The following is a 9,180-nucleotide window of genomic DNA, read 5'->3' as shown; positions in this document are numbered from 1 at the left end:
AAACTTATGATACTTATGATAATTAAAAAAAACAATTTGGTAATAATATACCATAATGAGGAAATTTTATATTATATATATAGAAATAACTGATTTAAAACCATTTTTAGCTGGTGAAAATACTAGTGTTCTAATAATTTTGGCCACCACTGTATTTTTGTCCATAGTACAAACTGTAAAGTGCCACACTATTATGTAAACTAAAGACTTTTGGATATCTACACATGAGATATCGTATCTGCCAGTCCATTGAGGCTTGTCTACTAACTAAACCAGCATTAAGCAGCATAAACTAGCTCAGCTGTTCTTTTCAGAATGGATGATCTTTAGCAGGGACGTGCACAGACATTTTTAGGGGCAGGGGCTCGAGTGGAAAAAAGGGCACTTCTTATATTTATTTTAATTTTTTTCTAAACAAAATGTTCTGGGATTTTACCGATAACGATAATTAGACGTTATTTTGCTGAGTGTGTTATTGTGCTGATATCTTAAGGACTGCCGTGGACAGCTGACTCCTAAAGTTTTTGATATTCTTCATATTCTGTGTGGTGATCAGTTCATTCAAGTCATTTGGGCTGTTACCAAGCAAATGAAATCAGTATTGACAAAATTCATCTTTGCAATGCAGATAAAACACAGAAGCTGCAGCTGAAGTGGCATTTAGATGCATTTACACACTGTTTAATGCAGGACATGAATGCAGTCTTAATATTAAATTCTTGTTTATTGAACTGCTGTATAAAATCAATATCACATTTGTAATCGTGCTGCTTTTTGGTGGAAACAGCGTCAGTCTTCACGTGATACTGATTACTATATGGAATATATACATTTCTGCCCCGATATCTTGAATTTTGTGATCATTCTAAATGCATTTTAATAAACTTGAATCATGCAGTGAAAGAACGAGCACTGGTCTAACCTACTAGCTAAACTTTAGCTACTTACATGGTAGCTCTCATGAGTCATGGATGTTAGCAAGACAAATTAACTATATTTGCCTTTTGTCATTTGGATAATTAGCTGTAAATTCAAGGCATAGGTAGCTTAGTCTTTTGTTCATCATCACTCACCTCCACACCAAGACAAACACAACTGGAAAGAGAGGGAGGCTCTCCGCCTGTCTGTGATGTGCATGCGCCGATCAATCGTGCTACACTGCTGTGCTGTGCTCCTGCGCGAAGACGCGGAGGGGAGAAAGGCATCGGAACTCGACAGTCTCTCAACATATCCCGACCTGACCTGATATCTTAATTTTTTATTTGTTTGACAGGGAAAGCTGTGCGCAAACAGAAACACACACATGCACACATATATACATATATTCATTCATTAAAAAATAAATTAAATAAAATTAAAAATAAAAAACTCCCCAGAAAAAAGGGCACTTGCTCTCGAGGAAGAAAAAGGGCAGGTGCTCAAGCCCCCTATGATGTCTATTTGTGCACGTGCCTGATCTTTAGAATGTATTTTGACATTTCAGAGACCAACAACCTATTATCTGGAGAAAAAACAAGGAATTTGTCCTTTTACATTGGGATCTAGACAATTTATTATGAGAATGTCTTTGAGAGAAGTCATTTAAGCTGCACAGTTTGACAGAGTGCTCACTGTACTCCAGTATTTGAGCTGTTTTTGTATTACTGATTTATTTACTCTTGATGCAAATGTTTCTCTAGAACCCCCTGCAGCACAAGACCTTGTGGCACACATGCAAGAATAGAAAGAGAAAAAGAAAAAGGGAGAGAGAGAGAAAAAAATGAGTGCAGTTGTCTGAAAGAAATGCAAGTTGATTTGTGACTGCTGAGAGATTAAGATGCAGACAGAAGCGTGTTATTGTGTGCGGCGGCTGGCCTCGGTAAACCTGAGCCCTGCCACGGAGCTGTGGGGATCGATGGTCCTCACCACACGCTCCCTCATTACTACCAGCATCTCTCTCTCTCTCTCCACCGCGGCTGTGTGCATGACCGCTGCCGCCTTATCACAATCATCTGAAACAGCCTATGTATTCATTATCCCTCACCTGGAGGCCTGCACACTACACAGGGCATATGGAATCTGTACTTCCACATTTCACTGCCCCAGAGATGGAGGAAATGAGAGAGGTGATGTTAGATTGCGATTGCGTCTAAGCCGTGTCGTTTTTTTAAAGTTATTAAAAGGTGGTGGAGTTTTCTAGCAAGTGTTAATTTGAAAGAGTAGTGAAAGAGTTCATCTAAGTTCCTATGGCTGTGCTGTTTGAACATTAACCCCAAAACCCTTGAGGGCTGCATGTTGCAATAGACAGATAATTGGATTGAAAGAACTGTTTTTTGGTTCCTTTGTATCAAGTCTGGTGATATTGAATGGCCTCCTTTCAATGATAAATTCACTAACTTATTATTTAGTATTATTTGGCTAAATTACTAAACCTTTACACTTAGACATGACTAGATTGCAAAACAAATTTTTATATGTAATGTCATAATAATAATAATAATAATTATTATTATTTAATTTAATAATAATAATAGTAATAGTAATAAATTAGTAGTAGTAGTATGAATTATACAAATATAATACTATTATTATTGTTATTATTATTCACTTTTATTATGTAACTAAAAGTACAAATTAAAGAATTAAGAATCAGTTCTGTTTATACTTAAAGGTAAACAAAAATAATTGAAAATTGAATATAATATTTCCATGTATTCTTATATTATAAATTATTAAAATTTGATGATGATTATTTATTTATTTATTTATTTATAACCCTCTAGGTTATTGTTGTAGACACATTTTTATTGTATTATGCAATTAAAAAACAAAAAATAAACAATAATTAAGAATCAGTTCTGCATACATTTAAACATACATAATAATAATAATAATATTAATATTAATAATAAATAATAAAAAAGTAGTTATCATGTAATTTATAATAATAATAATTATTATTATTATTTATTAATAATTAATTAATTAATTAATTAATGTTTTTTTTTATTTTTATAAAGTAACCCTCCAGGTTATTGTTTTAGACACATTTTTATTATATCATGTAACTTAGAAACAAAAATGAAACAATAATTAACAATCAGTTCTGCATACGTTTAAACATACTTGTTACTGGTCATAAAAACAACATCTGTTGGTCTCTAGATACCAAGCAGTAGAGATTGTCTTGTAGGTGCAGTGGAAAGGTAGTGTAATTGAGTTGCAGTACGTTCATCACTGCTCCCTATGTGCTTGCCGTGATTCAAGAAGGACATGTTCCTCGAACAACCTTCCTGTCATCCTGATCTTAGGGCTGGGGTTAGGACTTGAACAGCATTCTTATGAATCATTTCTACTAGATTTCGGTGGTATCTAAGCTTGTGTTTGGCCTGTGATGGCTTGATAAGAATGTTGTTCCAGGACTAACAAAAGATCTTGATCCAATATCCACTTTGCTAAATCACACTGTCTAAATGAGCATATCTATGCAATGTCATGAATAATGCATCAAAGTTTAATACTTAAGGAATGGTAGCAGAGAAATCCAGGTTTATGCTCATGTCCGGTTCATCCACTGTTCATAACAGGGCTCATAATTCCTGGAAAGAGTGCTCATTTAGCCAAGCAGTGAGGTGGAGAGGCCTTGAATTATGGGTTGATGTGGTAATAGTAACACAAAACTGTGATTATCCTCATTCTAGCGGCCACTGAGAGGCGCTTGGCTGACCCAGTGGCTGTAATGTGTTCAACGACTGCTAAGCGTTCCCTTCATCTCTCTGCACTATTACTGAAATCAATAGCCATCTTCCTCTTCGCTCCCTGTTTGTCTGCACTGTTGTGCCATTTTATCAGAGGCTCTGTCAGCAAGACTCTGAGAGGCAAAAAGGCTTCAGCCATCGCTGCTGAAGACATGGGAGGACCTGGGACGCCGATCGATGGCTCTGTAATAAGCATGTCTGTGGCATCGGCCGCGAGGATCCACACGGGGTGCCGATGCATTCAGCGCTGCCTGTCCTTGAGCGTTAGACCCCATGTGAGCCGGTGTAGGTTCACCACGAACTGAACCAATCACCTGTGGTGATATTAACCCTACATTCCCCGACCTCTGATATATCTTTAATCCCCACCAACTCCGCCAAAAGTGTAATGGCCTTTTATCGATTTACCTCCTTCTCTTTTCTCTCACTCTTTCTCAAGATAGTGTGGAACCATTTAAAGGTAAGTGCGTGTTGTAGAAGCACTGCCCTCCCGCAGAGATGGTCTCTGGGAGGCCGTACAGCCTGTTCTTCAAACCCAGCATCCATGCATAGCTAACACTAATCAGTCAGCAGTCCATGGAATGATGTTTACCGGCCACCGGGCAGAAGCGGATGATGAAGCTGCATGAATAACACATTGTGCTCGGATTCAACACCCTCCCTCTGGAACCACGGCTCATAGGAGCTCCAGAGATGGGGTTGGGGGAAGGAGAAGGATGGTGGGTTTCAACAACCAGAGCATCATGATTGAGGTGAGGGGGAGGACCGGGAGTGTAGGTGGACATAAACTAGTTGCATATTAGTTCTGCTGGTTCTCATGCCACCCACATCAGTTCTGCTGTCAGAGTAAATCTTCCTTAATTTTCAAGCCAAGCCAAACCAGATGCGTGAAGAGACTGTACTCTGTATTGTGCTGCATGTTAATGTAGTCTATATATATATATATATATATATATATTAGTGCTGTCAAACAATTAATCGCAATTAATCGCATCCAAAATAAAAGTTTTTGTTTACATAATATATGTGTGTGTACTGTGTATATTTATTATGTATATATAAATACACACACATACAGTATTATTAACAGGTTATTAAAATCTCACAAAAGATTATCAGACTTCCACTACCCCCCTTGAGGACATTTACAGACTTCGCTGTCATAGCAGAGCCTGTACTATTATCAAGGACAGCACTCACCCTTTTCACAATTTGTTTGCACTACTGCTATGATGTGCCATCTGGAAGATGCTACAGAGCTTTTAAAGACTCACACCTCCAGATTCACTTTAATATTGGTTTTTAGATTTCTTTTAGGACTAATTCATCTCTTTTTATGTATATTTATTTATTTATATGTATGTTTTTTGTTTATGAGTGTGAATGTAGATGGATATACTTGCATTTCTACGAGAGATACGGAATTTCGTTGTATGCTACATACAATGACAGTAAAGGTATTCAATTCAATAAATACACACACATACAGTATATATTTTGAAAATATTTGCATGTGTTTATATTCATATAATTGATATTATATATAAATATATTTAATATAAAAACATAACATATTTTTCTTAAATATATACATGCATGTCTGTGTATTTACAGAGGGAAAATATTTATTTGATCCCCTGCTGATTTTGTACAGTGGGAAAAATATAAGTTTGCCCACTTACAAAGAAATGAAGAGTCTGTAATTTTTATGGTAGGTTTATTTTAACAGATAGAGACAGAATACCAACCAAAAAATCCAGAAAAAAACATTATATAAAGGTTAGAAATTGATTTGCATTTCAGTGAGTGAAATAAGTATTTGATCCCAAAGCAAAACATGACTTAGTACTTGGTGCAGAAACCCTTGTTGGCAAGAACAGAGGTAAGACGTGTCTTGTAGTTGGTCACCAGGTTTACACACATCTCAGGAGGGATTTTGATCCACTCCTCTTTACAGATCCTCTCCAAATCCTTAAAGTTTCTTGGCTGTCGTTTGGCAACTTGAAGTTTCAGCTCCCTCCACAGATTGTCTATCTATAGGATTGAGGTCTGGAGACTGGCTAGGCCACTCCATGACCTTAATGTGCTTCTTCTTGAGCCACTCCTTTGTTGCCTTGGCGGTATGTTTCGGGTCATTGTCATGCTGGAAAACCCATCCATGAACATCTTCAATGTTCTGGCTGAGGGAAGGAGGTTCTCGTCCAAGATTTTACAGTACATGGCCCCGTCCATTTGCCCCTCAATGCGGTGAAGTCATCCTGTACCCTTAGCAGAAAAACAGCCCCAAAGCATAATGTTTCCACCTCTGTGCTTGACTGTAGGGATGGTGTTCTTGGGGTCATAGTCAGCATTTCTCTCCCTCCAAACACGGCGTGTCGAGTTAATGCCAAAGAGCTCAATTTTGGTCTCATCTGACCACAGCTCTTTCTCACAAGCCTTCTCTGAATCATTTAGTTGTTCTTTGGCAAACTTTAAACGGCCCTGTACATGTGCCTTCTTGAGCAGGGGGAAGATCTTGCACGGCGCTCCAGACCAAGGCCGATTGATGGTTGTTTTTGCATTTCTTCCATTTCCGAATAATCGCACCAACAGTTGTCTCCTTCTCACCAAGCTTCTTGCTGATGGTCTTGTTGCACAATCAAGCCTTGTGCAGATCTACAATCTTGTCTCTGACATCCTTTGACAGCTCTTTGGTCTTGCCCATGGTGGTGGGAGAGGTTGGAATGGAAGATACAGATTGTGTGGACAGGTGTCTTATACACCTAACGAGCTGACATTAGGAGTAACTTCTTAAAGTGACAGGACTAATCTGTGTTCCACATGGGCACATAACCAATCTGTGGGAGCCAGAATTCTTGCTAGTTGGTAGGGGATCAAATACTTATTTCACTCACTGAAATGCAAATCAATTTCTAACCTTTATATAATGTGTTTTTTTCTGGATTTTTTTGGTTGATATTCTGTCTCTATCCGTTAAAATAAACCTACCATAAAAATTACAGACCCTTCATTTCTTTGTAAGTGGGCAAATTTCAAAATCAGCAGGGGATCAAATAAATATTTCCCCCACTGTATATATACATAATAAATATACACAGCACACACACACATATTATGTAAACAAAACGTTTATTTTGGATGCGATTAATCGCGATTAATCGTTTGACAGCACTAATATACTAAAATTTCTTATTGCAATTATTTTATCAAAATACAGAAAAAACAGTAATATTGTGAAATATTATTACAATTAGGGGTTTTCTATTTCAATATATTTTAAAATATAATGTATAAAGCTGAATTTCCAGCATATATTACTCCAGTCAATGTCACATGATGCTACAGAAATCATTTTAATGTGCTAATGCAACTTATTTATTATTTTAATTTTATGTATGTATTTTATGTAATTATTGTGATTTTATTTAGTTTGGTCATGTTTTAAATGGATAGTTCACCCAAAAATGAGAATTCTGTCATTAATTACTCACCCTCATGTCGTTACAAACCCGTAAAACCTTTGTTCATCTTCGGAACTCAAATTAAGATATGTTTGATGAAATCCGAGTGCTTTCTGACCCTGCATAGACCCCAATGCTACCACGGTCAAGGCCCAGAACGGTATTAAGGACATCGTTAAAATAGTCTGTCTGACATCAGTAGTTTTACCACAATTTTACAAAGATACGAGAATACTTTTTGTGCACAAAGAAAACAAAATAATGACTTTATTCATGCATCGTGGTACTCTCGTGAATCGCAGCAGACGACGCTGAAGAGAAGAATTGTTGAATAAAGTCGTTATTTTTGTTTTCTTTGCGCAGAAAAAGTATTCTCGTAGCTTCGCAAAATTTACGGTAGGTGTTACAGTTTTGGAACGACATGAGGCTGAGTAATTAATGACAGAATTTTCATTTTTGGGTGAACTATCCCTTTAACACATTACATTTTCTCCTCAAAACTGAGAAAAATGTGGCACAGATTTATGGGACTTTTATGTGACTGATTGGCTTCTTACTCTGTGTATTTCTGAATTTGGAAAGCCTGGTCTTATATTACTTTGGAATCCTTTCATAACTGTGCAAACATTCACATACCCGTCATTTTTAAGGTGAATAAATAGTTATTTTTCTCCTTTTCCAAAGCATTAGAATCTTCGGATATAATTTTCAAATATTAAACATTTTTGTTGATATATCCTGAGCAGGAAAGTTCCACTACATTTTTTTGTGCTTTTGCCATGTGAGTCAGAGGGTGGAGGCACGTATGCCTTTCTCAAGGGTCAATGGATTTGACCTGTGTGGTTTAAAACTGTACTCCCTCGCTGAACTGAACTGAACTCACCTCAGCTTTATTTTATTTTTATTTATTTTTTACAGTGAAGTAAAGCCACCCATCAGAGTCTGTGGCATCACAATGAGAGTCTTTCCACCACTTTGCCTGTTTTACTCTTGAATTCTGTTTTTAATTCACTGCGTAATCTTCAGGCTTGACTGAAAATTACATTGTTCGCTTTTAACAGCTGGTGAATGGACACATTGAAAGACATTTGAAAGCACCTTGTCTGCCGAATAGTGTCGCTGGGTTCTTTGAATTCATCTGAGCGGGAAGTGAGTGAAAGTGGGAGAGCGAATTGTAAACACTTCACCCATCCCATCCTGTGGAATATTTATCAGAGTCATTTTCCTGGTCTTGATAAATTAATGTTTTGACAGCAAATCAAACACAGGCGATAACTCCCTGTCAAAATGTCTGAGCGTAAGGTTTGAATACCAAGCTCTCGCTGCTGAGACTACATTCCTATTGCACATTTACATAATTTTGAAATCAAGGGAAATGGCGTATTCAAATTCTACCTCAGAAGTAGACAGTGCAGCCTGTGTTAGATAGAAAATAATGATCGGCTTAAACGCATAAAGGGAAAGAAAGGAAGAGGCTCGTTTATCCCTACGATTGTGGTGCATTAAAGTGAAAATGATTGAAATAAGAATCAGCTGCCAAGTGAAGCCTGAAGTGGGATCAGCCTGGAGAAAAAAAAGAACAGAAGACCTCAGTCTTATTAACAAGCTTGAAATTTCATTATCCACAGTTCAGGATTAAATAATGTTATCTGTTTTCTCTAAAGGAGAATGGCGAGAGCTGTGACATAAAGAGAAGAAAAGACCCTATGATGAAGAACAAAACCTTCGCAGAGGGCTTCTTTATTTAGGTTTATCCGTCTCAAAGTGCTGCGTGGTTTATGATTAGGGCAGTTTTGTGTCGTCTCCTCACCCATAGCCCCAGCCGGCAAGAAAAACACAAGTCAGACTTAAATGATCTAATCACACTGTGTGTGTGTTTATATATATACAGTATATCAATATATATATATATATATATATATATATATATATACAGGTGCATCTCAATAAATTAGAATGTCGTGGAAAAGTTCATTTATTTC

The 9,180-nt window shown here is 37.0% G+C and overlaps 1 protein-coding gene across 1 annotated transcript in view; it reads left to right on the top strand.

The window, feature by feature from the left end:
* The window catches only part of LOC107708339 (transmembrane protein 132C-like), a gene marked incomplete at its 5' end in the record, with an annotated part of 71,959 nt that overhangs the window by 39,094 nt on the left and 23,685 nt on the right, over positions 1 to 9,180 (top strand). The window lies entirely within an intron of this gene.

This window comes from Sinocyclocheilus rhinocerous, unplaced genomic scaffold (assembly GCF_001515625.1).
Source record: "Sinocyclocheilus rhinocerous isolate Xijiao unplaced genomic scaffold, SAMN03320098_v1.1 scaffold1136, whole genome shotgun sequence".
NCBI lineage: Eukaryota > Metazoa > Chordata > Actinopteri > Cypriniformes > Cyprinidae > Sinocyclocheilus > Sinocyclocheilus rhinocerous.
The sequence above is the reverse complement of the archived record's forward strand: the minus strand, read 5'-3'. Positions and strand labels throughout refer to the sequence as shown.